This window comes from Podarcis liolepis (assembly GCF_965112155.1).
Source record: "Podarcis liolepis genome assembly, chromosome: 1".
Taxonomy (NCBI): Eukaryota; Metazoa; Chordata; class Lepidosauria; order Squamata; family Lacertidae; genus Podarcis; species Podarcis liolepis.
In genome coordinates this window covers 117,220,363-117,244,039 of record NC_139554.1, presented here as the reverse complement: position 1 = coordinate 117,244,039, position 23,677 = coordinate 117,220,363, and the positions used below count along the sequence as shown (strand labels likewise).

Below are 23,677 nucleotides of genomic sequence, written 5' to 3'. Positions count from 1 at the left end.
AACCTTGAGAAGTTACAGTTTGCAGGGATTCTAGGCTGCAGGATGCTGCTAGAGTAACTTAGCTCAGCCCTCAAAATTGTTGGAAGGGCAAAAAGGCCAGGAGCATCAATAGACCTCATCTTAAAATGAGTTAACTTAGACCAGGGAGGCTTTTCTGGCGCCCTTATTACATATATTTAGGCACTAGGCAAAAACGTTCCTCTTCTCCCAAACTTTTGCCTAATTAAACAATCTACACCCTTTTAAACTGGGCCGGGTGGGTATTTTTGTTTGTTTTTATATTGTAAACCACCCTGTGCTCCTTAGATGCAGGGCAGTATAGGAATGATGATGATGATGATGATGATGATGATGAAGATGATGATAATGTTTTAGTGTGTTTTTATATATGCTGGCAGCCTCCCAGAGTGGCTGGGGTACCCTGTCAGTTGGGCGGGGTATAATAAAAATAAAAATAATGTCTGAATCATTTCAGTTTAGCTGAGATAATTTTGAATCTGGTGCAGGGAAGTTCATCTAGTACAGTCATATCCTGGATCCCGAACGCCTTGCGAGTCGAACGTTTCGGTTCCCGAACGCCGCAAACCCAGAACTGAGTGTTCCTGTTTGCGAACGTTCTTTGGAACTCGAACGTCTGACGCGGCTTCCGATTGGCTGCAGGAGCTTCCTGCAGCCAGTCGGAAGCCACGCCTTGGTTTCTGAACGTTTTGGAAGTCGAACAGCCTTCCAGACCAGATTCTGTTCGACTTCCGAGGTACCACTGTCATAGGATTGTCAATGGGCCCTCTAAGATGGTGCCCATTTTGTGGAGCCCAAAGTGGGAAAGGAGGAGACTTTACCTATAACTAGAAACTAGGTGGGAGAAAAGACAGGATTTTTTGGTCAGGTCATCTCCCATGCCTTGTTTCTTTTTCTTTCTTTTCTTTCTGAGAGAGAGAGAGCGACTTTTGACTGAGGGAGAGGGCGACAATGGCTCTTCAGTTTGTGCCTTTTTCCAGTGAGGAGGTTATGTTTGGCTTTGTTCCTTAGAAGCAAGCTGTCTCTTTTTCTCCAGCCATGGCTCTGAGACAGCTCAGAGTTTGCCTGCTGGAGGGACCCTGGTGTGGGCATATCAAGCACTATATAGTGCTTTGTAGAAGACAGCTTTGATCCCAACATCAATCCAACAATTAGAGCATCTTTTATGAGAAAGACAGCGCAGTATCAGAATGGGTTGCGTAAATTCCTAATATGGGATACAGCCGGGTAAAGACGATTTCACGCTCTAGCGCCAATGGACTAGTGAGCTTCCGCAGCAGCTATTTATGTTTATGACAGCATCGCAAAAGAGGAAACGTTTTCAACGTTAAGGAGCTGTGTGAAAGAACTCCAGTAGCATGGACATCCCAACATAGTTGCTGCTATTGCTGGAAATAAATGCGATCTTAACGATGTAAGAGAAGCCATGGAAAAAGGATGCTAAAGACTTTGCAGATCCCATCCATGGAATATCTGGAAAGACCAGGGCAAAAAATTGCAACAAACATAAATGAACTGTTTATAAAAATTAGTCATAGAATTCTATCAACAGATACAAACCCTCAAAATGCAGCTGTTGTTGACTTACACTATCATATACCAGAGTAGTTTTTAGGTATTGTTTGACCTTGGAAATTAGGGGTTTATTTGGAGTATAGTTGACTTGGTCCCTCCAGATTTTGCTGGACTCCAGTTCCCATCAGCTCCAGCTAGCATGGCGTGTTATCAGGATTGATGGGAGTTGTAGTTCAGAACATCTAAAGGACTCCATGCTGGCTATCCTGCCATAACCAACCCGCTCTCTACCTGCCATTGTTGGATTTTTATTTGGATTGCTTGCAGAGTTGTTCACCGCTTCGCAGCAGAGCATTACTGAAGTGTACCCTAAAAAATAAAATAAAATAAAATATTGCAAACTCAGTAAACCAAAGACAATAAAACAACTCATACAATTATATGGTTATTCTTTCATAAAATAATAGGTCATGTTTTGCTCAACATCTACAATTCCCATATCCTTTGTGTGAAAAGTGAACAGGTGGCACGGCAACCCTATCTACTGCAATGCTTTCTTGCATGTATGAATCCGTCAGTGGGTTTATTACCATGTCAGTTTTGATCACAAACTCCTGAGTTTTCATTTAATTTTTTTGGCCTACAGATTGAGCCATTAATTCATTGAGTTAATTGACAATGACTTTACAACTCTAACTTTCCCACTGAACTCTGGAAAAGCTCCTGGCCTTGCCTATAAGGTCCAGATGTTGCGCTTAAACTAAAATGCCGCATGGAGGTCAAAGGGGGACTGATTTGAATACCACACCAAACTTCAGACAAGGGCAAGAGATTTGAGTCTCTAGTAAAACATGCATACTTTTGGAGCAAGGAGCAGGTCTGAGGGGAAATCATATTGTGCATTCTGAACTTGAACAAGCACCCTCTTTCTCTCCCTGGAACTGATTGTACTGCTACTACAAAGAAAGGTATTAAGAGTGATTCCGTAAAACTTTCAAATGGCCACCTCTTCCTTCTTTGCTATTAGCTTGAGTGGCCTATGGTGTTAGAAAAGTAAAAAATACACTTTAGTGTTTGGAAGACACACTGCCCAAGACAACTTTTGAAATAAGTGATAAAAGGTCAAGGAGCCGGTAGGGATCATAGCTTAAACAATTTAATATCCTCTGTCTTACACATGCACAGTCAAAACAGGTCTTTAAATAATGTTTATGCCAGTCTTGTGTGTGTGGACTCAGCTGCAAATAAAATGTTTTAATATACAAATGTGACACTAGATGGTGACAGTGAGCTATGGCAAATTCAATATATTTTTCAAAACATTTTTTAAAAAAGCATTTTCACAGCGTTTTTTTATATGTATGTAGATTCCACCAGTGTGTGTGTATCTCAGAGGTTTCCAACCTATTTGAGTCCATGGCTCCCTTAACCAACCCCATTCTTTCTTCAGCTCCCCTGTGAGCTACAGGGGAATCTCCCCTTGTACAGGAGTTCCATTTCAGGCCGTGTGCATCACTTGAACGTACATAAGTGACATTCCCCTGTTCTGTCCCTATCCCTTTTGGGAGCTGTTTCAGCACACACTTTTTCTCCCCCCCCCCAATTTTTTAAATTAATTTTCGACATTTATAACAAACATAACATATAAAACACACAAAAGAAAACACATAACAATACTAGAGAAAAGTAAAACAAAAATAAAAGACTTATTACTTCTAAAACCCAATTTAATTTTCATTGTTAACTGACTTCCTCAAATCCCCCCCCAACTGAATTTCATTGAATCACTTTGTAACAGTTCTCCAAAATCATATTTCTAATAAAATTAACTCCTTTAATTTACTATCCTCTTCTCTTTTCTTAATAATCTAGTCCATGATCTTTTACAATTCATTCTTATTCTAATCCTAGGACTGTTTGGCACTTTCAAGTAACTTCTAACTATCTTATATTACAATATTTGGCTAAGTATTCTTTGAATTTCGTCCAATCTTCTTGATACTCCTCTTCCTTCTGGTCGCGGATTCTTCCAGTCGGGTTGGCCAGCTCTAAAAAGTCCAACATCTTCATCTGCCATTCTTCTATTGTTGGTATTTCTTGAGATTTCCATTTTTTAGCTAGTAGCAGTCTTGCCGCTGTAGTGGCATACAAAAACAATCTAACATCTTTTTTGGGCAATTCCAATCCTATTATTCCAAGTAGAAAGGTTTCTGGTTTCTTAATAAATGTATCTTTCAACATTTTTTTCAACTCATTTTAAATCTTTCCCCACAAGTCTTTCACCTTGGGACATGTCCACCACATGTACCAAAAGGTACCTTCTTTTTCTACAGCACACACTTTTTCAAAGATGACCAGCATCACATGGCGCAGAGATGCATGAAAATGTAGACAAGCACATCTCGTTTGCCTGTTTGATTAGCAGTGGTGTCCAAACTTTCAAAGAGGGCCAGATTTGATGAAGTGAAGGACTGTGGGGGCTGAGCAAAGGGCCAACTAAAGTTGTTGACCTTTTTTTTAGGATTGATATTGAACTGCCACAGCGGGCTGGATTAGGCCCCTGCAATGGACTGGAGTTTCCGGCTTTGTGTTGTTATTTTTTCATCAGAGGGAGGGAGGGAAGGAAGGAAGGAGGAATGGTCAGCACCTCTGATCATCATTTAAGTCACCCCAGGGTGCCAAAGCACACTGGTTAAAAACCATCTACCTGAAGCCCTCTTCATGCTTTGCTTGTGTGAAGAGACAAAGCAAGAAGAGAGGGGTTGTGGGACTTCAGTTTTGAAGTCTGGGCATAACTAGTGTGGCCTTCTGGTGTGGGTTGTGGTGGTTGTTGTTTATTGAATTTATATACCACTGTATAAAAAAAGTGGGGGTGGCTTGCCCATCAGAAGGTTGGCAGTTTGAATCCCCGTGATGGAGTTGAGTTCCCATTGCTGTATCCCAGCTTCTGCCAACCTATCAGTTCGAAAGCATACCAGTGCAAGCAAATAAATAGGTACTTCTGTGGCAGGAAGGTAAACGGCATTTCCGTGCACTCTGTTTTCCATCACAGTGTTCCGTTGTGCCAGAAGCGGTTTAGTCATGCTGGCCACATGACCCAGAAAGCTGTGGACAAATGCCGGCTCCCTCGGCCTGAAAGCGAGATGAGAGCCACAACCCCATAGTTACCTTTGACTGGACTTAACTGTCCAGGGGTCCTTTACCTTTTTACACCCTGTACCCAGAGGTCTCAGGGAGGTTCACAGAATAAAATCAAAATATGAAACTACAAAAAGCATAATAAAAAAACTCCCATAACCTAATATACCCCGCCCCCAAAAAAACACATTTTAAAAAGGCATAGGATGTCAATCAAATCAACCAAAGGCCTGGTTAAAAAAGAACGTCTTTGCCTGGCACCTAAAGGTGTACTGTATAATGAAGGCGCCATTGTTTTTCTCTACACCTGGAGTCTTCCTTGGATCCTGGGACTCTGATGGCTTAGGATTCCAGAATACAGTGAAGCCTCTGCATGAAGCAGCCCTCATCCTGAGGAAGCCATGTGCTTGGGGGTGGGCAAATGTCTCCCCTCCCCCCTACTCGCTACTTGCTTTCCCTCTTTACCCGAGTAAAGCGTGAAGAAGAGGGCTTAATTCTGCGCTAGTTCTCAGAAGTGGGGTGTTAATTGGGACGAGACACAGGGCAGCGAGCAACTGTGCAAGCAATCTGTGCTGCGCTCTTGCCTCAAATCATGTGCAAAACAGCAGGTGCAGGCCTACTGAGAGGCACCGCGAGCCGCAACGAGCCCCGAAACAAACGCTGATTGCCGGCCTCATTGACAAAGCACTTTCTGTAGCTGGAGCGGGCTACCCCTGCGACTGTTTCCCATTTGTTTCTTCCTGTGTACCAAAATTAGTTTCATATTGTTTGAACCGAGTGGTAATGGATTCTCCGTCATGCAAGCCCAGTCCCCTTCCAACAAAGAAAAGAGCCTGATTTGGCGGAGGGAGGGGAGGGGAATGCGGCGCTGCATATCAAATACATGCTGATGATGCGGTGGGACGAAGCACATTCCCCCCGTTTCTCCTTACACCTGTTTGGACAGAAAAGGGTCACAGAGCAGGGTCCCCAGGGAACCCCGCCGGAGAGGTGATTAATTGCCTACCTGCTGATTAAAAGGATCCAAGCAGCTGAATTCACCCAAGCCCGTTTCCGTAGGTGCCGCCATGTGCTGCAGCACAACACTAACTGCTAAAGTTACAGGCCTTCCAGGTATAGTGGTACCTCGGGTTAAGTACTTAATTCGTTCCGAAGGTCCGTTCTTAACCTGAAACTGTTCTGAACCTGAAGCAACACTTTAGCTAATGGGGCCTCCTGCTGCCACCGTGCCGCCGGAGCACGATTTCTGTTCTCATCCTGAAGCAAAGTTCTTAACCCCAAGTTCTATTTCTGGGTTAGCGGAGTCTGTAAACTGAAGCGTTTGTAACCTGAAGCGTATGTAACCTGAGGTACCACTGTATCCCTATATCCGAGGGCAGCCCCAGGTTTACAGAAACAGTCCAGGTTTCTGATTTGATCCTGGAATGTCCCGCTTTTCTTTAGGACGTCCCCATTTCCATCAGAGAAATGTTGGAGACATGTGACTCCCGAGCCAAGGAGTTAAGAAACTACACAACTTTTAAAAGACATCTGAAGGCAGCCGTGTAAAGGGAAGTTTTTTAGTGTTTTATTTTCTTCTTATATAAGTTGGAAGCCGCCCAGAGTAGAGGGGCGGGGTGTAAATAATAAAATTATTAGTATGGAACAGGATGTCCCTATTTTCATCAGAGAAATCTTGGAGGGTATGAAGTAAAACAGTATGAGCTGTCCATCCAGTGGTCTAAACCACTGAGCCTCTTGGGCTTGCCGATCAGAATGTCAGTGGTTCAAATCCCTGCGACGGGGTGAGCTCCCGTTGCTCTGTCCCAGCTCCTGCCAACCTAGCAGTTCGAAAGCACACCAGTGCAAGTAGATAAATAGGTACCGTGGTGGCGGGAATGTAAACGATATTTCCATGCGCTATGTTTTCCATCAGGGTGTTCTGTTGCGCCAGAAGCGATTTAGTCATGCTGGCCACATGACCTGGAAAACTGTCTGTGGACAAACACCAGCTCCCTCAGCCTGAAAGCGAGATGAGCGCTGCAACCCCATAGCTGCCTTTGACTGAACTAAACTGTCCAGGGGTCCTTTACCTTATTTACCTGTCGTTTGACTGTCTACTTCCTCCCCCCCCCCCCATCACCGAGGTGCTTTGAATGTCTTGCAATTCCAGAAGTCAAGGAAACTTACTCCTTCGCTTGTGAAAACCATGCCCGAGTGTTGACGATGACTGCCTTTGTGCACATGTCGTAGTAACCTTATAACTAGTAATCTCGGGGGGGGGGGGGTGCCTGTCTCCTGCTCAGATTGCCAGGCCGGATGCCCGGTCAGGTTTCTGCCCCACCATCAACCCACAGCTTGGTGGTAAGGTGACAGCAATTCTGCGCCTTCTGGCCTTGAACCAGGGAAGGGTGGGCCATTCCTTGTCAGGAGGTGTTCTCTCTGTGTGAATGAGGGGCTGGGGGGGGCGTGAGCACAGCTCTAATGCCCTGCTGTGTTTTCCTGCTGTGAAAATAGGGGTATGCTGTGACAGGCCCCAGACTGGGCCTTTTCTCTTTCAAAGAGAGAGGGGCTGAAAAAACAGGTGCGCTCTGCGGTTGCTCTATATCTGCTGCCTTTGTGGCGGGGCTGCATCTGGTCAGCCGAATGCGCTTTTTTATTATTTAAACTTCCCACGTGTGATTAGGGAAATGCTTGATTGCATGGGCTTGCTCCCTTATTATTTGGGCTCTGTCAGTTCTGATTGTATGGCTATTCCTGTATCTTTGTTCCAACGCACTCCAGGCAATGCATTGGAGTGGTGAACGTTTAATCCCTTAGATTTTGGCTTTGTTTTGTTTTGTTTTGTTTTGTTTTGTTCCGAGCAACTCCGCAGGAAACAGAAATCCAAGTCATAAACTTCCACACATGGTGCTGCTGAACTACACAGATCCCATCAACCCATCCCGCTAGCCATTCTGGATGGGGATGATGGGAATTGTAGTCTTGGGGCAGCGGGCAGGGGGCTAATAGGTCCCCTAGCTGTGGCTTGTTCAACACCTCTGCATCTCCTTGCTGCTGCATGGAATAACACATGTACCAGACCTTTGGATTTAGTAAGTAAAGTAATTTAAACTTACAAAAAACCAAAAAAAGCCTTCCACGCATACCTGCTGCTAAGTGGGCTTTGCAGTAATGACTGCCAATCTGTGTAGGTTGAAGCAGTGATGGTCAATCTGTGGTCCTCCAGATAAGTTCCAGCATCTCCATCGGTCTGAGATAATGTGAGTTCTCATCCAACAACATCTGCAGAGCTGCAGGTTGCCCACGCCAGGGTTAAAATGGCCAGTTTGCCCTGGGAATCAGCCTTGTGAAAGTTCCCCCAGGGGGTGATGTTCTTGACAGGGCTTGGATTAGCTTGACTGGTCTTTTGTAGGAATTCAACCGCACTGCAAACTTAATGAGATCAGGGCTCCTTCCATCACCTCTTCCAAGAAACAATATTCCGCGGTGGCTTCTCAGTTTTTGCCCGTCTTGTTAAATCTACCATCCGATTCAGCCTGGCGTCCTTGCACACATGTAGGGGCTTCTATTTCTCTCTTGTTGAAACTCAGGCGAGTCTCTTTGAACAGCTGCTTCATCACCAGTTAACCTAGCAGGGGTCGCGATCAAATGTGATCATTCCATACGAATGCACCCAGTGATTTGATGCAATTTACTTTTTATGACTCTGTGTGGAGTTTCGGGGCTGCTTCCAAGTAGGAAAAGCATCACAGGTGAGATAATCTTCTTGACCCATGTACTCAGTTGCGAAATACCTGCAATGTGCTTCACAAGGTACAATACGCACATTTCTTCTCACCCACTTGTGTACAGGTGGCCCAAGTATTTATTTGGCTACAGTGGATAAGAGAGGGCAGTGATAGATTCACATGCTTTGTGTACACAAGGTCCCAGCAGTGTTAGAAACTCAGATATATAATCTAATCACCAAATGGCCCCTTAAACCTGGGCTGTGGTCACCACAATGCAGTGCGTAGGCTCAGTTTCCCTCCCACCTATGGGATGTTAAATTATTATTATTATTATTATTATTATTATTATTATTATTATTATTATTAATTCATTCCATTTTTACACCGTTTTATATTTTAAAGAACAAATCTCAACTTGGTTTGCAACACATTAAAACCTACAGATAAAACAATCTGGAATAGAACTAATTCAAGCTTCATGGAAAATATTTCAAATCGTTCGCTAAGTGACATCACCTCCTGGCAAACAGAAAGGGAAGAAATGGAGGCAGTGAGAGATTTTACTTTCCTGGGCTCCATGATCACTGCAGATGGTGACGAAATTAAAAGACGCCTGCTTCTTGGGAGAAAAACAATGACAAACCTAGACAGCATCTTAAAAAGCAGAGACATCACCTTGCCAACAACAGTCCGTATAGTTAAAGCTATGGTTTTCCCAGTAGTGATGTATGGAAGTGAGAGCTGGACCATAAAGAAGGCTGATCGCCGAAGAATTGATGCTTTTGAATTATGGTGCTGGAGGAGACTCTTGAGAGTCCCATGGACTGCAAGAAGATGAAACCTCTCCATTCTTAAGGAAATCAGCCCTGAGTGCTCACTGGAAGGACAGATCATGAAGCTGAGGCTCCAGTACTTTGGCCACCTCATGAGAAGAGAAGACTCCCTGGAAAAGACCCTGATGCTGGGAAAGATGGAGGGCACAAGGAGAAGGGGACGGCAGAGGACAAGATGGTTGGACAGTGTTCTCGAAGCTACCAGCATGAGTTTGACCAAACTGCGGGAGGCAGTGGAAGACAGGAGTGCCTGGTCCATGGGGTCACAAAGAGTCGGACACGACTAAACAACAACAACAAAGTGACATTTTGCTTTCCCCAGTCGCCAGAATCCAGAGATCTCCACGTGGTCGCAACTGGGCCTGTGCCAGTCACAAAACGTAACTAGCACCTGGCTAATTTTGAACACTTGAGTCCCAGCATCTCTAGTATGAAGGTGGATTGTTGGCCACTGTGGGGATAGGATAATGAACTAGATAGGGATTTGCCCTGATCCATCAGGCCTTTTCTTCTGTTCTTCAGGAGCAGCTAGGAGGTGATCTAAAAGACATGGATAGCTCGGTTGGCTAGAGCATGGTGCTGATAGCGACAAGGTTGCAGGTTCGATCCCCGTACGGGGCAGCTGCATATTCCTGCATTGCAGGGGGTTGGACTAGATAATCCTCAGGGTGAGATGCTGCTTGTCAGAGTAAACATTACCAGGTTAGGTGGAGACACAGTCTTAGCTGTGCACCTTCCCCGTGTTCGTTTATTATTACATTTATGTTCCACCTTTTCTCCAGAAAGTTCATAATGGTATACACACTTCTTCCCCTCTCCGTTGTCTTGTCACAGCAACCTTGTGAGGAAGTTTAGGGCTGAGAGACCTTGACTGGCCCAAAGTCACCCAATGGGCTTCATGACTGGGAGGGGATGTGAACCCAGATCTCCCAGGTCTATGTCCGACACACTAACCACTGCTCCATTCTGGATGCCACTACAGTGGCACCTCAGGTTAAGTACTTAATTCATTCCGGAGGTCTGTTCTTAATCTGAAACTGTTCTTAACCTGAAGCACCACTTTAGCTAATGGGGCCTCCTGCTGCCACTGCGCCGCTGGAGCACGATTTCTGTTTTTATCCTGAAGCAAAGTTCTTAACCCGAGGTAATATTTCCAGGTTAGCTGAGTCTGTAACCTGAAGCGTACGTAACCTGAAGCGTTTGTAACCTGATAACGCAGATAACAGCATGGACATGTTTTTGTGCTCAGCTGTGAAATTGCATAACCTGATTGTGGTGTCTTGAGCTCTTGGGAGGACGGGCAGGGTACAAATAAAACGCTTGACGAGTTGGATCCAGGGTGGAAGGCACCAAGGTCCAGGCAAGGTCTCCTGCTGAAGGAAGGGGACCAATGAGGAGGCAGCTCTCAGTGTTTTCCTCTGCATCACCCGCCACACTACCACAATCCTCCACAGCAGATCTTTTTGGGGACACTGGCTGCAGGGAGAAGGCAGAATCGGCTTGAACTGCTTCTTCCACATCCTCCGCTGGGAGTGGGGCTGGGCGATACTTGGTTTTCAACACTGTGATATACCGTAGTTTTTGCTCTATAAGACTCACTTTTTCCCTCCTAAAAAGTAAGGGGAAATGTGTGTGCATCTTATGGAGCGAATGCAGGCTGCGCAGCTATCCCAGAAGCCAGAACAGCAAGAGGGATTGCTGCTTTCACTGCGCAGCGATCCCTCTTGCTGTTCTAGCTTCTGGAAATCAGAATATTTTTTTCCTAGTTTTCCTCCTCCAAAAACTAGGTGCGTCTTATGGTCTGCTGCGTCTTATAGAGCGAAAAAATGCGGTATCGCCGGCTAAATACCATGATATACCGATTTATGACAGTATCTGAAAGGAGGATGGAGCTGTGTAGAGGCATTGGCTGGCTTCACGGTTTCCCCCCCTTTGTGACTTTTGCCGGCACCTGCTCTTGTGATTCACTCCCGCCTGCAGGAGGCAAGGGAGAGCTGAGCTGGCAGAGTTAACGGGCTGCAGGACTCGAGAGAAGCATTGGCTGGCTTTGCGAGTTTTCCCATATTGAGATTTTTGCATAGTATACACACACAAGCGCATCATATCATGGTCAAGGTAAAGGACCCCTGAACAGTTAAGTCCAGTCAAAGGTGACGATGGAGTTGCGGCGCTCATCTTGCTTCCCATGCCAATAGAGCCAGTGTTTGTCCCCAGACAGCTTTCCGGGTCATGTTCCCAGCATGACTAAACCGTTTCTGGAGCAGTGGAACACCGTGACAGAAACCAGAGCGCATGGAAATGCCGTTTACCTTCCCGCTGCAGCGGTACCTATTTATTTACTTGCACTGGTGTGCTTTTGACTGCTAGGTTGGCAGGAGCTGGGACAGAGCAACGGGAGCTCACTCTGTCACAAGAATTCGAACCACCGACCTTCTGATCAGCAAGCCCAAGAAGCTCTGTGGTTTAGACCACAGCGCCACCCGCACCCACTGGGAGTAGGGCTGGCCTGTGACTTTTGCCGGTGCCTGCTCTTGTGATTCACTCCCGCCTGCAGGATGCAAGGGAGAGCTAAGCCAGCAGGGTTAACAGGCTCTGCAGGACTCGAGAGAGCCAGTGTGGTGTAGTGGTTAAGAGCGGTAGATTCGTAATCTGGGGAACCGGGTTCGCGTCTCCGCTCCTCCACATGCAGCTGCTGGGTGACCTTGGGCTAGTCACACTTCTCTGAAGTCTCTCAGCCCCACTCACCTCACAGGGTGTTTGTTGTGGGGGAGGAAGGGAAAGGAGATTGTTAGCCGCTTTGAGACTCCTTTGGGTAGTGATAAAGTGGGATATTAAATCCAAACTCCTCCTCCTCCTCTTCTTCTTCTTCTTCTTCTTCTTCTTCTTCTTCTTCTTCTTCGAGAGAGAGAATCACTGGCTGGCTTCGTGAGTTTTCCCATACAGTGGTGCCTCGCAAGACGAAATTAATTCGTTCCGCAAGTTTTGCCATCTAGCGAATTTTTCGTCTTGCGAAGCACGGTTTTAACGGTTTAACAAAGTCGCAAGACGTTTTCGTCTTGCGAAGCAAGCCCATAGGGAAATTCGTCTTGCGAGGCAAATCGAAAACGGAAAAACCTTTCGTCTAGCGAGTTTTTTGTCTTGCGAGGCATTCGTCTTGCGAGGTACCACTGTATTGAGATTTTTGCATAGCATGCACACACACACACACACACACACACACACAAGCACATCATGATTCATGATATGTTGCCAAGTCAATAATTGTGAAACCGATATCATGATATGGACTTCAAACCGGTTTGGGACGATATATCGCCGAGCCCTAACTGGGAGCATCCCATAAGCAGAGTTTTGCTCACATGAACTCTGGATCCAACCCATGTGTAGACACTTGTGTGGCTGTGAAAAAGAGGGCCCCATATTCTTGGGGAGCTGGCTTGGGCGCAATAGGTTCCCCATGCTTGACTTAGAGCTTGGGTGGCCAACCTGGCGCCGAGATGTTCTTGGACTACAGCTCCCATCATTGGCCATGCTGGCTGGGGTTTATGGGAGTTGTAGTCCATCAACCGCTGCTGAGATGAAGGCGGCAGCAACCAAAGGCTGAAATGGCCCGGGTGAACCAGTGTTTAATTCCCCCCCCACACACACATAATTCTCCTTTGCTTCCTAGTCTGTTTCGTTCCCCTCCTCACACTTGGCAGAAGAGATTCACCTTTTCGCAGCAGTACTTCTTCATTTACAAATTACAATTTTCCCAACAATTTGCTGTGTATAAAAATTGGCCTTACGTGCAACCGGCCACTTAGTTGGAGAATGGAGCCTGCAGCCTTGACGCATTCTGTGAACAATTGGTAATAACTCTGAACCGACCCCATTTATTGCAATGGGAGTTCTTGACTACAGTCTGAATTCTTACCAGATAAACTCTGCCACCCGCTTTTGCTCTGTGCTAAGTTTGCTACCGATGCAAATGTCCTCTGAAAACCTAATGGACTTCCATGTGTGCATACGCCAAAACAATTTGTCTCGCTGACCTGAGAGGAAATTTGGTCTCTTCCGTGTGACCGCAAATGCCTCTTTTTCTAATTCTTAATATTGGCTGCCCAGTTATTCTTTTCAGTGATGTGGATACAATACTTAGCAAGCAGTAGGTGAGGGTGATTTTTCAAAAATCTTCTGGTTTCGTTTTCAATACTTTCCCTCCCTTTTAGCTCTCTGAATGATTAACGGGAATAGGAAAATAGTGTTGACCCATTTAAATCGTGTTGGACAATCTTCATTGCTCATCTGCATAATGAAATACACACTGAGCATTACGTCTTAAGCGTAGGAGCCACTGAACTACAAATATTTCTCTAATTCAAATTATGAAGTAAATTATAGAACGTTCAGTACTAATAATAGTATTAAATATTAAGCCACCGTGTAAATTGTAATTGTCAGGGAGAACCATAAATTGAAAATACTATTATCAATTTAGCTATAACAGATAATTTCTGTAACCTGCCTCCCTCCCTCCCTCCCTCCTTACAACACTGCATTTTAAGGGGGGGGGAAGTCTCTGTGTTGAAATCCACTTGTAATAAAACGCTAAAATCAGAGTGATTTATATGTGTATCATTTTGTGTTCCATTTTAAGTTAGCAATATTAATTTGCAAGGCTAAAATATATTGATTTTTTTATAACACTGTTATCTTTTTGCTTGAATGCAATTTTTAAAAAGCAAATTATCGGTAATTGAGATGGAAAAATCATTCTGCGCAATGGTTAGGAAACAAAGAAAACCACTGGGCTCTAAAATAATAATAAAAAAACCCCACGAATTTTATGAAACAGGGACATAATTTGCAGCGTTTTAAAATAAATGCAAACTTTAAAATGGTGAACTTAGTCTGCGGGGTTTCTATGGTTACCCACCTTCAGGCAGCTTTATAAGATGCGTAAATAGGTCTATGAGTGATTTATAATTATTTGTGTGGGGTTTTTTGTTTGATATGTTGGTAACCTTGTGTTCCGTTTGCGTATAATACATTTTGCATGCTTTGGTTTATGTATATTTTAGCACCTTTGATTGACAATGATTGAGCGTTCCTTTCTTGATTTTTTTTGTCATAGATGATGGATGTTGATAGTGTTGAAAATGTAAACAATTTTACTTGCATCACTATTTTGATAAACAAGGACTCTCTTATGCTAAATAGGAGGGGGGGGAGGACCTGTATATCTTGAGCAGGAAAGCTCCTTTCCTTTATGTTGAACTGCTCCAAGCAGGTTCCGTAATCCTGCCTGTTAAATATATTCATCAAATCAAACGCCAGACTCTCGTGTGAATAAATATGCTACGTATGCAAGAATGCAACACTTTAGCGGCTGCCTGACATGAAAACAAACAATGTTCACGAAGCTACCAAATTTCAGATGAAATTGGACTTTTGTCTGGAACATTTTCATTACACAGTATGTGGTATGAAATACAAAAAAATATATTTTCGGATTCCATCTACATCTTATAAATGCCAGGCCGCATTTTGTCTGTCTGTGCATTTGTCAGAATACCTCTTCCAAAAATAGTGGGGTGACCCCCATCCTTACTTAGTCTAGCGTCTAGAGTGAAGTTTGGGGGACATCACTGTTTTAGTTGGAAATTAGCTGCTCACGCCACATACAGTGGTACCTCTGGTTACAGACGCTTCAGGTTACAGATGCTTCAGGTTACAAACTCCACTAATCCAGGAATAGTACCTCGGGTTAAGAACTTTGCTTCAGGATGAAAACAGAAATCTTGCAGCGGCAGCAGCCTGAGGCCCCATTAGCTAAAGTGGTACCTCAGGTTAAGAACAGTTTCAGGTTAAGAACGGACCTCCGGAACGAATTAAGTTCATAACCCGAGGTACCACTGTACACCTGGTGTGCTTATTCTTGAGACCCTCCTGTCGATGCAACAGGCGAATGGGACAGGGGAATGAGGAAGAGAGGGGAGAAACTTGCTTTGCAGCTCTTTTGGACCATGCTTGGAGAAGAGTTGATCCATAAAGACTGGGGAGGCTTGTGCCCTGATTTCCGCATCAAGAGGAGGTAGTGTGCGGACGTGCTGATCTCCAGGGGAAACCTGCGACAGAGCACAGAAAGAGGTGGGCACAGCCCCCCAAATGGTGGCTTGCGGTGCCAATCATTGCAACACAAGAGGCGGTCAACAATGTTAGAAACACAGATACAGTGGTACCTCGGGTTACATACGCTTCAGGTTACAGACTCCGCTAACCCAGAAATAGTGCTTCAGGTTAAGAACTTCGCTTCAGGATGAGAACAAAAATTGTGCTCCGGCGGCACAGCAGCAGCAGGAGGCCCCATTAGCTAAAGTGGTGCTTCAGGTTAAGAGCAGTTTCAGGTTAAGTACAGACCTCTGGAACGAATTAAGTACTTAACCCGAGGTACCACTGTAGGAAGGAGAGACAAGAAGGCCTTCTTAAACGAGCAATGCAAAGAAATAGAGGAAAACAATAGAATGGGAAAAACCAGAGATCTGTTCAAGAAAATTGGAGATATGAAAGGAACATTTCATACAAAGATTTCCATAATAAAAGACAAAAGTGGAAAGGACCTAACAGAAGCAGAAGACATCAAGAAGAGGTGGCAAGAATACACAGAGGAACTATACCAGAAAGAAATGGATGTCTCGTATACCCCAGGTAGTGTGGCTGCTGACCTTGAGCCAGACATCCTGGAGAGTGAAGTCAAATGGGCCTTAGAAAGCATTGCTAATAACAAGGCCAGTGGAAGTGATGATATTCCAGCTGAACTATTTAAAATTTTAAAAGATGATGCTGTTAAGGTGCTACGCTCAATATGCCAGCAAATTTGGAAGACTCAGCAGCGGCCAGAGGATTGGAGAAGATCAGTCTACATCCCAATCCCAAAGAAGAGAAGTGCCAAAGAATGCTCCAACTACCGCACAATTGCACTCATTTCACACGCTAGCAAGATTATGCTTAAAATTCTACAAGGCAGGATTAAGCAGTATGTGGACCGAGAACTCCCAGAAGTGCAAGCTGGATTTAGAAGAGGCAGAGGAACCAGAGACCAAATTGCAAACATGCGCTGGATTATGGAGAAAGCTAGAGAGTTCCAGAAAGACATCTACTTCTGCTTCATTGACTATGCAAAAGCCTTTGACTGTGTCGACCACAGCAAACTATGGCAAGTTCTTAAAGAAATGGGAGTGCCTGATACCTCATCTGTCTCCTGAGAAATCTCTATGTGGGACAAGAAGCTACAGTTAGAACTGGATATGGAACAACTGATTGGTTCAAAATTGGGAAAGGAGTACGGCAAGGCTGCATATTGTCCCCCTGCTTATTTAACTTATATACAGAATTCATCATGCGAAAGGCTGGGCTGGATGAATCCCAAGCCGGAATTAAGATCACCGGAAGAAATATCAACAACCTCAGATATGCAGATGACACAACCTTGATGGCAGAAAGTGAGGAGGAATTAAAGAACCTCTTAATGAGGGTGAAAGAGGAGAGCGCAAAATATGGTCTGAAGCTCAACATCAAAAAAACGAAGATCATGGCCACTGGTCCCATCACCTCCTGGCAAATAGAAGGGGAAGAAATGGAGGCAGAGAGAGATTTTACTTTCTTGGGCTCCATGATCACTGCAGATGGTGACAGCAGTCACGAAATTAAAAGACGCCTGCTCCTTGGGAGAAAGGCGATGGCAAACCTAGACAGGATCATTAAAAGCAGAGACATCACCTTACCAACAAAGGTCCGTGTAGTTAAAGCTATGGTTTTCCCAGTAGTGATGTATGGAAGTGAGAGCTGGACCATAAAGAAGGCTGATCGCCGAAGAATTGATGCTTTTGAATTATGGTGCTGGAGGAGACTCTTGAGAGTCCCATGGACTGCAAGAAGATGAAACCTCTCCATTCTTAAGGAAATCAGCCCTGAGTGCTCACTGGAAGGACAGATCCTGAAGCTGAGGCTCCAATACTTTGGCCACCTCATGAGAAGAGAAGACTCCCTGGAAAAGACCCTGATGCTGGGAAAGATGGAGGGCACAAGGAGAAGGGGACGACAGAGGACGAGATGGTTGGACAGTGTTCTCGAAGCTACCAGCATGAGTTTGACCAAACTGCGGGAGGCAGTGGCTGCTGTCACCATCTGCAGTGATCATGGAGCCCAAGAAAATAAAATCTCTCACTACCTCCATTTCTTCCCCTTCTATTTGCCAGGAGGTGATGGGACCAGTGGCCATGATCTTAGTTTTTTTGATGCTGAGCCGATAGCCGATAGCCAGGTTCAAAATGCACTTAGCACCTGGCGAATTTCAAACACTGGCCATCACTATGGGCCAACAGAGGAGGATGGGCTGTGGGCCCAAAGAAGGGAGGAGCCTACAGGAGAAGGGGTGGAGTTGGCAGAGAGACCTTGAGGGCTCCCCAAAATGTCTCTAGCCCAAACTCCTGTAGTTTCCCCATTCTAAGGGAGTGGGGAATCAATGTCATTGTTCAAACTTTGGAAGGATTAATATTTAATTTTGTAGTAGCATGAAAGATACCTAAAATGTATCGTTTGATCATAGGCATGCTGAGGCTTCTGTGGCTGTTACTTGCATTTGTAAATTCTCTCTCAATGGGAGGCTAACCCCCATAATGTATAAAATTGTGTTTTCAGATTCCTGCAACCGCTGCTTATAAAACAAGATAATGCAGGTAATTAACCAAACCTGACACGGTGGAGGAAAATGCTCACTGCTAGATGCCATTTCCAAACAAGCAGTATTTTATTAAAAGATTTCTCTCAGAAAACAAATTCTGACATAATTTATACTTTTCTCCATTGTTGAGGTAAGGCTGGCTTTATGGCTCAAGCAACGGCTGTTGTAGTTTCTCAGGTACATGGCTGCAAAACTGAAATTAAAATATGATGCCCTCCAACATTTCCCCAATGAAAATAGGGCCGTCCTATTCCATCATAATAATTTTAATATATATACTTTGCCCATATGCCAAGCCACTGTGGGCAGCTTCCAACATACAGTGGAACCTCAGTTTTCAAGAGTCTCAGAAGCCAAATGATTCAGAACCCGAACGTCGAAAACCTGGAAGTAATTGCTTCCGTTTTCAAACACACCTTGGAAGTCGAACGGCTTCCAAGGTGTGTTTCTCCATTTTTTCAATAGATTTTGCAGACTACCCATTGGTCCTCAGTTTTCGAACGTTTCGGAAGTCAAACAGTCTTCCGGAACAGATAACGTTCAAAAACCGAGGTTCCATTATATATAAAAACATTTTTAAAAATTAAACATAAAAAAATCCTTCCCTATACAGGGCTGCCTTCAGATGACTTGTGGGTCAAATAACTCCATACCCTCCAACATTTCTCAGATGAAAACAGGGTTATCCTGAGGAAAAGTGGGACATTTTGGAATTAAATCAGAAACCATGACAGCTTTTGTAAACCTGGAACTGTCCCTAGGAAATAGGGACACTTGGAGGGTCTGAAATATATTGGTGAGTAACTGTGGGGTTGGTATTTATTTTATTTATACAGTATGTAAAGAATGCTAAGAGTAGCTTGCATAGGAGAGTACAGAAAACTATTATGCTAGATTCTTCGTTTTCTTCATGGATTTTCTTTATGGATTTATGTTTAAAACCAGGAACACTGACAGGATTATTACTGTTTTTAAACCAGGTTATTTTCCTGTACACATATAGCGCAGAAAGCAATATGTACATATTAGTACATTTTACACATAATACAATTGTATGGCAGTTATGATTGCTTCTTTCTTTAGCTTTGCAAAAAAAGTAAGTGAAGCGTTGTATGCAACACGTAAGGACACAAACCGATAGGAATGTTGCCTATACAGGCACCATAGAAATTAGTGGGAGTTGTGTAAGCATGCATTAAATATTTCCCAGTGGGTTGCACTTGGGAGATGTGCCTGTTAACAATTATTTATCTTAATGCCTGCTCATTAGTAGGCTTTTGTCTGTGTTTAAAAATCTAAATACTAAATCTGTTGAATGCTTAGTTTCCTGTCAAAATTGAGATTTTGGGGGTCAGGAGAGTTGCTATCACTTCAAATTGGATAATCCACAAAAGATATGAGCAAATCTGTACATTCTGGTTATAATTGTAGACATAAAGTTATGTGTTTTCCCCTCTATAACAGAAGTGCAAGCAAGTTAATAGGAATGTTTCTTTAACTGTTTTTTTTTTAGTTGAAATTTGCCAGATGTGCTAGTTTGAGGCCTGTATTCCCTTGGTGTTAACCATGTGTGAACCTTTTTTTTAAAAAATCGCTCTGTCCAGCATTTGGATCTGACTTGTTTCATTGAGCTCTCTTGTTGGCTCTTGACTTAGGCTTTCTCTTTATGCCATGCTAGCAGTGGGAAATTTTATCAAAAAGAATATTGAAATGTGAATTCTAGATTTTCTGCTTTCTTCGTAACCCTTTTTACTGTACTGGCTGTAGAGACACGATTTCTTTTCATCAAAGAAATGCCTGTGGTGTTAAAGAAAAGGGGGAAGGGTTATGAATCCCGTTTTTTAAAAATAGAAAACGCATTACATCTATCCACACTTTTATTAATAGACAATGAAACCCCTTTGGTCGAAGGATGAATGGAAGAGGCTTGCAATACTCTGCTGTGGCTGTTCTCCACACACACACACCCAACAGCTTCAGCGTTTTGTTCAGCAAAGCACTAAATTAACTGATCTTACTGTCTTTTTGTTTTCTTGGTCCCCCCCCCCCATCTCTTTTTTTAAATGTACAACCACTGGGGCAATCATCGGCCGAAGATTTGGGGATTTATTTTTAAGGGTGTAAAATGAGACGTCTTCCGACTTTCTCTAGGCTTGTTAAAGTTGCACGGTATCAATTGCTATTGATAAAAGGTGGCTCCAAGCCAACTTCCTGGGGAAAAGAGCTCTGGGGAAGGGTCAGGGTTTGTCATGACCCAGGCACTATTGCTTGAATGTTGTTATTATTGGGCTAGAGTACCCTTAGGCTGTCATCCTTCCTGTACTGATTCTGCAGAGTTTCCAACTTACCTTCCTCTATGCAGCATAAAAAAAAGCTAAATAAAGCAACCTAGTCTCTTATGCTTGCAGCACAAGGACTGCATTATTCTCGGAGATATTGCGACCACAGCATGAACGTTGAAAATGGAGTCGAGGAAATGAAAAACAAGCCACGCCAGTGGATACGAAAATGACAGCTGAGATTTAATATGCGGTAGTTTACACAGTTGCAAAATGTGCATGTTGCTGATCGATATTAGGTGAGCTGGGCATTATTTGGGTCAACTGCAAAACTTCACATTCACAAAGAATAGCGTCCAGGCAAATTCTGCTTAGTTTAGGAATCCTGATAACAACCGATTTAAAACATGGCTTCATAGTTGCATCGACATGTGTGGTCATGGGAATATCCCTCCTAGGTGAGGACAGTGGTCAATTGAACACCATGGGTGGTCAATCTGCTGCATGAATATCAGAAATGGGACAAGAACAGGGGTTTGTTCCATTCCTGGACAAGGTAGGAATATAGTCAGGCCTGGTTTCCTCTCCAGTGCTCCTTGGCTCATGCTGGAATCAAAACAGCTCCAAGGCGTGGCTTGGGGGATAGGACATGCTTTGGACTTGGACCACACCTGCAAAAGTTGCCTTCCATCTAGAACGTTAGACAAAATGTACAGTATCTAGCACTGACCCAGCTATACAATTCCATGATGTCCCAAAATTCCAGGGCTGCCTCCTTCAGCCGGGTCAAAATCTTGGAGAGAAAGTCAGTTTGGGAGGAAATACACAGGTTAGGGCAGTGGTTCTCAAACTTTTTCCCCCTCTGGGCCACACTTTCGGAATAAAGATCTGCTCAAGCATTTTATTTTATTTTAATTGAGAAGAAATACATAGGAAAACAAAAAGAAACAATCCTAGCAGTACAGTGGTACCTCGGGTTAAGTACTTAATATGTTCCGGAGGTCCGTTCTTAACCTGAAACTGTTCTTAACCTGAAGCACCACTTTAGCTAATGGGGCCTCCTGCTGCCGCTGCACCGCCGGAACATGATTTCTATTCTCATCCTGAAGCAAAGTTCTTAACCCGAGGTACTATTTCTGGGTTAGTGGAGTCTGTAACCTGAAGCGTATGTAACCTGAAGCATATGTAACCCGAGGTACCACTGTACTTGATTTATAACATAGAACACAACTGCTTTATAATAGGATTGTGGGACATCCAGAAAGTAAAACGCAATGCAGCTACATAAGATGACCAATCATTCCCAAAATATAATTATAAACGAGCCTCTTACACATGTACCTTAAGTATGTTTAGAAGTTCAAGTGAGAGGTGTGAGCTTGCTGTGGCCAGGTAATCTCATGTATATTAAGTCTAATTTGAGATAAACAAACCCTCATTCCTTTGGATCGTCCCAGCATACTTTCCATCCTCTCCTGCCACACCAATGTGGCGCACCACACACCCTTTGAGAACCACTGGGTTAGGGGTTCATTGGCTTGGTGAGGGTCTCTGCATTCCAGAACAGCCTTTCCCAACCCAGCTATCGTTGGGCTCTTCATCATTCCTGACCATTGGGCCATGCTGGCTGGACAGATGGAAGTTGTAGTCCAAAAACATATGGGGACCTAAGGTTGGGAAAGGTTGTTCTTGAAGACACACTGAGAAGCTCTTGGGTCTCTGTCACCTGTCTAGGGCAAGAGCAATCTTAGGAACATAACACTGAGTCAGACAATTGGTCCATCTAGCTCAGTGTTGCCTTACACTGAGTGGCAGCTGCTCTCCAGGGTTTCAGGCAGGGGTCTCTCCCAGCCCTACCTGGGATTGAATTTGTGAATTTCTTTGTGCAAGGCTGGTGCTCTACCACTGAGCTGTGCCCCTTCCTTATAGGCACTGGTGTGAAGAGGGGGAACTGCAAAACTGGTGATCTTTAAAAACTAGAATAGTTGTTGTTGTTTAGTCGTTTAGTCGTGTCCGACTCTTCGTGACCCCATGGACCAGAGCATGCCAGGCACTCCTGTCTTCCACTGCCTCCCGCAGTTTGGTCAAACTCATGCTGGTAGCTTTGAGAACACTGTCCAACCATCTCATCCTCTGTCGTCCCCTTCTCCTTATGCCCTCCATCTTTCCCAACATCAGGGTCTTTTCCAGGGAGTCTTCTCTTCTCATGAGGTGGCCAAAGTATTGGAGTCTCAGCTTCAGGATCTGTCCTTCCAGTGGGCACTCAGGGCTGATTTCCTTAAGAATGGAGAGGTTTCATCTTCTTGCAGTCCATGGGACTCTCAAGAGTCTCCTCCAGCACCATAATTCAAAAGCATCAATTCTAGATGCTAGAATAGTACCCCTATGTTATTAATAGTATCCCTATGTTATTAATAGGTTTTATAGTACTTATGACCTTGATTATTTAACAATATCTTCCTCTCCCCATTTATTTTTGGCTTTTTGATTAGATGGGCACTTTTATAACGGAGTGGTAAGATAATTCTGTTACGCCAAACTGATGATATAGAAGTGTATTTCTGAGAAGTGTATTTCTGAGCAGCATCCCAGTCAAGTATTGTTCATGGAAAGTGTATTGTTATGCTGTTTGGCATGTAATACAGTAGAAGGACGCGGGTGGCGCTGTGGTCTAAACCACCGAGCCTCTTGGGTTTGCTGATCAGAAGGTCGGCAGTTCGAATCCCCGCAATGGAGTGAGCTCCCGTTTCTCTGTCCCAACTCCTGCCAACCTAGCAGTTCGAAAGCACGTCAAAGTGCAAGTAGATAAATAGGTACCGCTGTGGCAGGAAAGTAAATGACATTTCCATGTGCTCTGGTTTCCATCACGGTGTTCCGTTGTGCCAAAGCAGTTTAGTCATGCTGGCCACATGACCCGGAAAGCTGTCTGTGGACAAACGGCAGCTCCCTTGGCCTGAAAGCGAGATGAGCGCCGCAACCCCATAGTCGCCTTTGACTGGACTTAACCATTCAGGGGTCCTTTACCTTTACCTTTATGGTAGAAGGGCCATTCACCTCCTTGAGCAGCCTTCCCCAACATGAAGCACTCTAGATGTTTTGAACTACAAATCCCATCGTTGGCCATGCTGCCTGCAACTGGTGGGAGTTGTAGTCCAAAACATCTGGATGGCACCACATTGGAGAAAGCTATCCCAGGGCAACAAAAATTCACTTTGGGCAAGTTGCTTCAGACATTATATAAACAGAGTATGTTCTTCTGATTAAAATTTCGGCACACACTAGACCTCAGGGTAACTAGACTCGCTGAGATGCCAAATAGTTTATCAACTGAAAATGCTGAACTTGATCTTGTCTTAACACTATCTTGGATTTATATTATCAGCGAAGTGTTTTATTGGATTTTAACACTGTATGATTATAGCCTGCTTTAGGTTACATGAGGAAGGGCAGGTAAGA

General features: G+C 44.2%; 1 protein-coding gene and 1 pseudogene across 4 annotated transcripts in view; both read left to right on the top strand.

The window, feature by feature from the left end:
* Positions 1-23,677, top strand: part of METAP1D (methionyl aminopeptidase type 1D, mitochondrial) — a 99,645-nt gene that overhangs the window by 11,704 nt on the left and 64,264 nt on the right. The gene's annotated exons all lie outside the window — the stretch shown is intronic.
* On the top strand, positions 382-1,830 carry LOC310705579 (ras-related protein Rab-22A-like; annotated as a pseudogene). Its single transcript has one exon. The product of its transcript is annotated as a ras-related protein Rab-22A-like (transcript).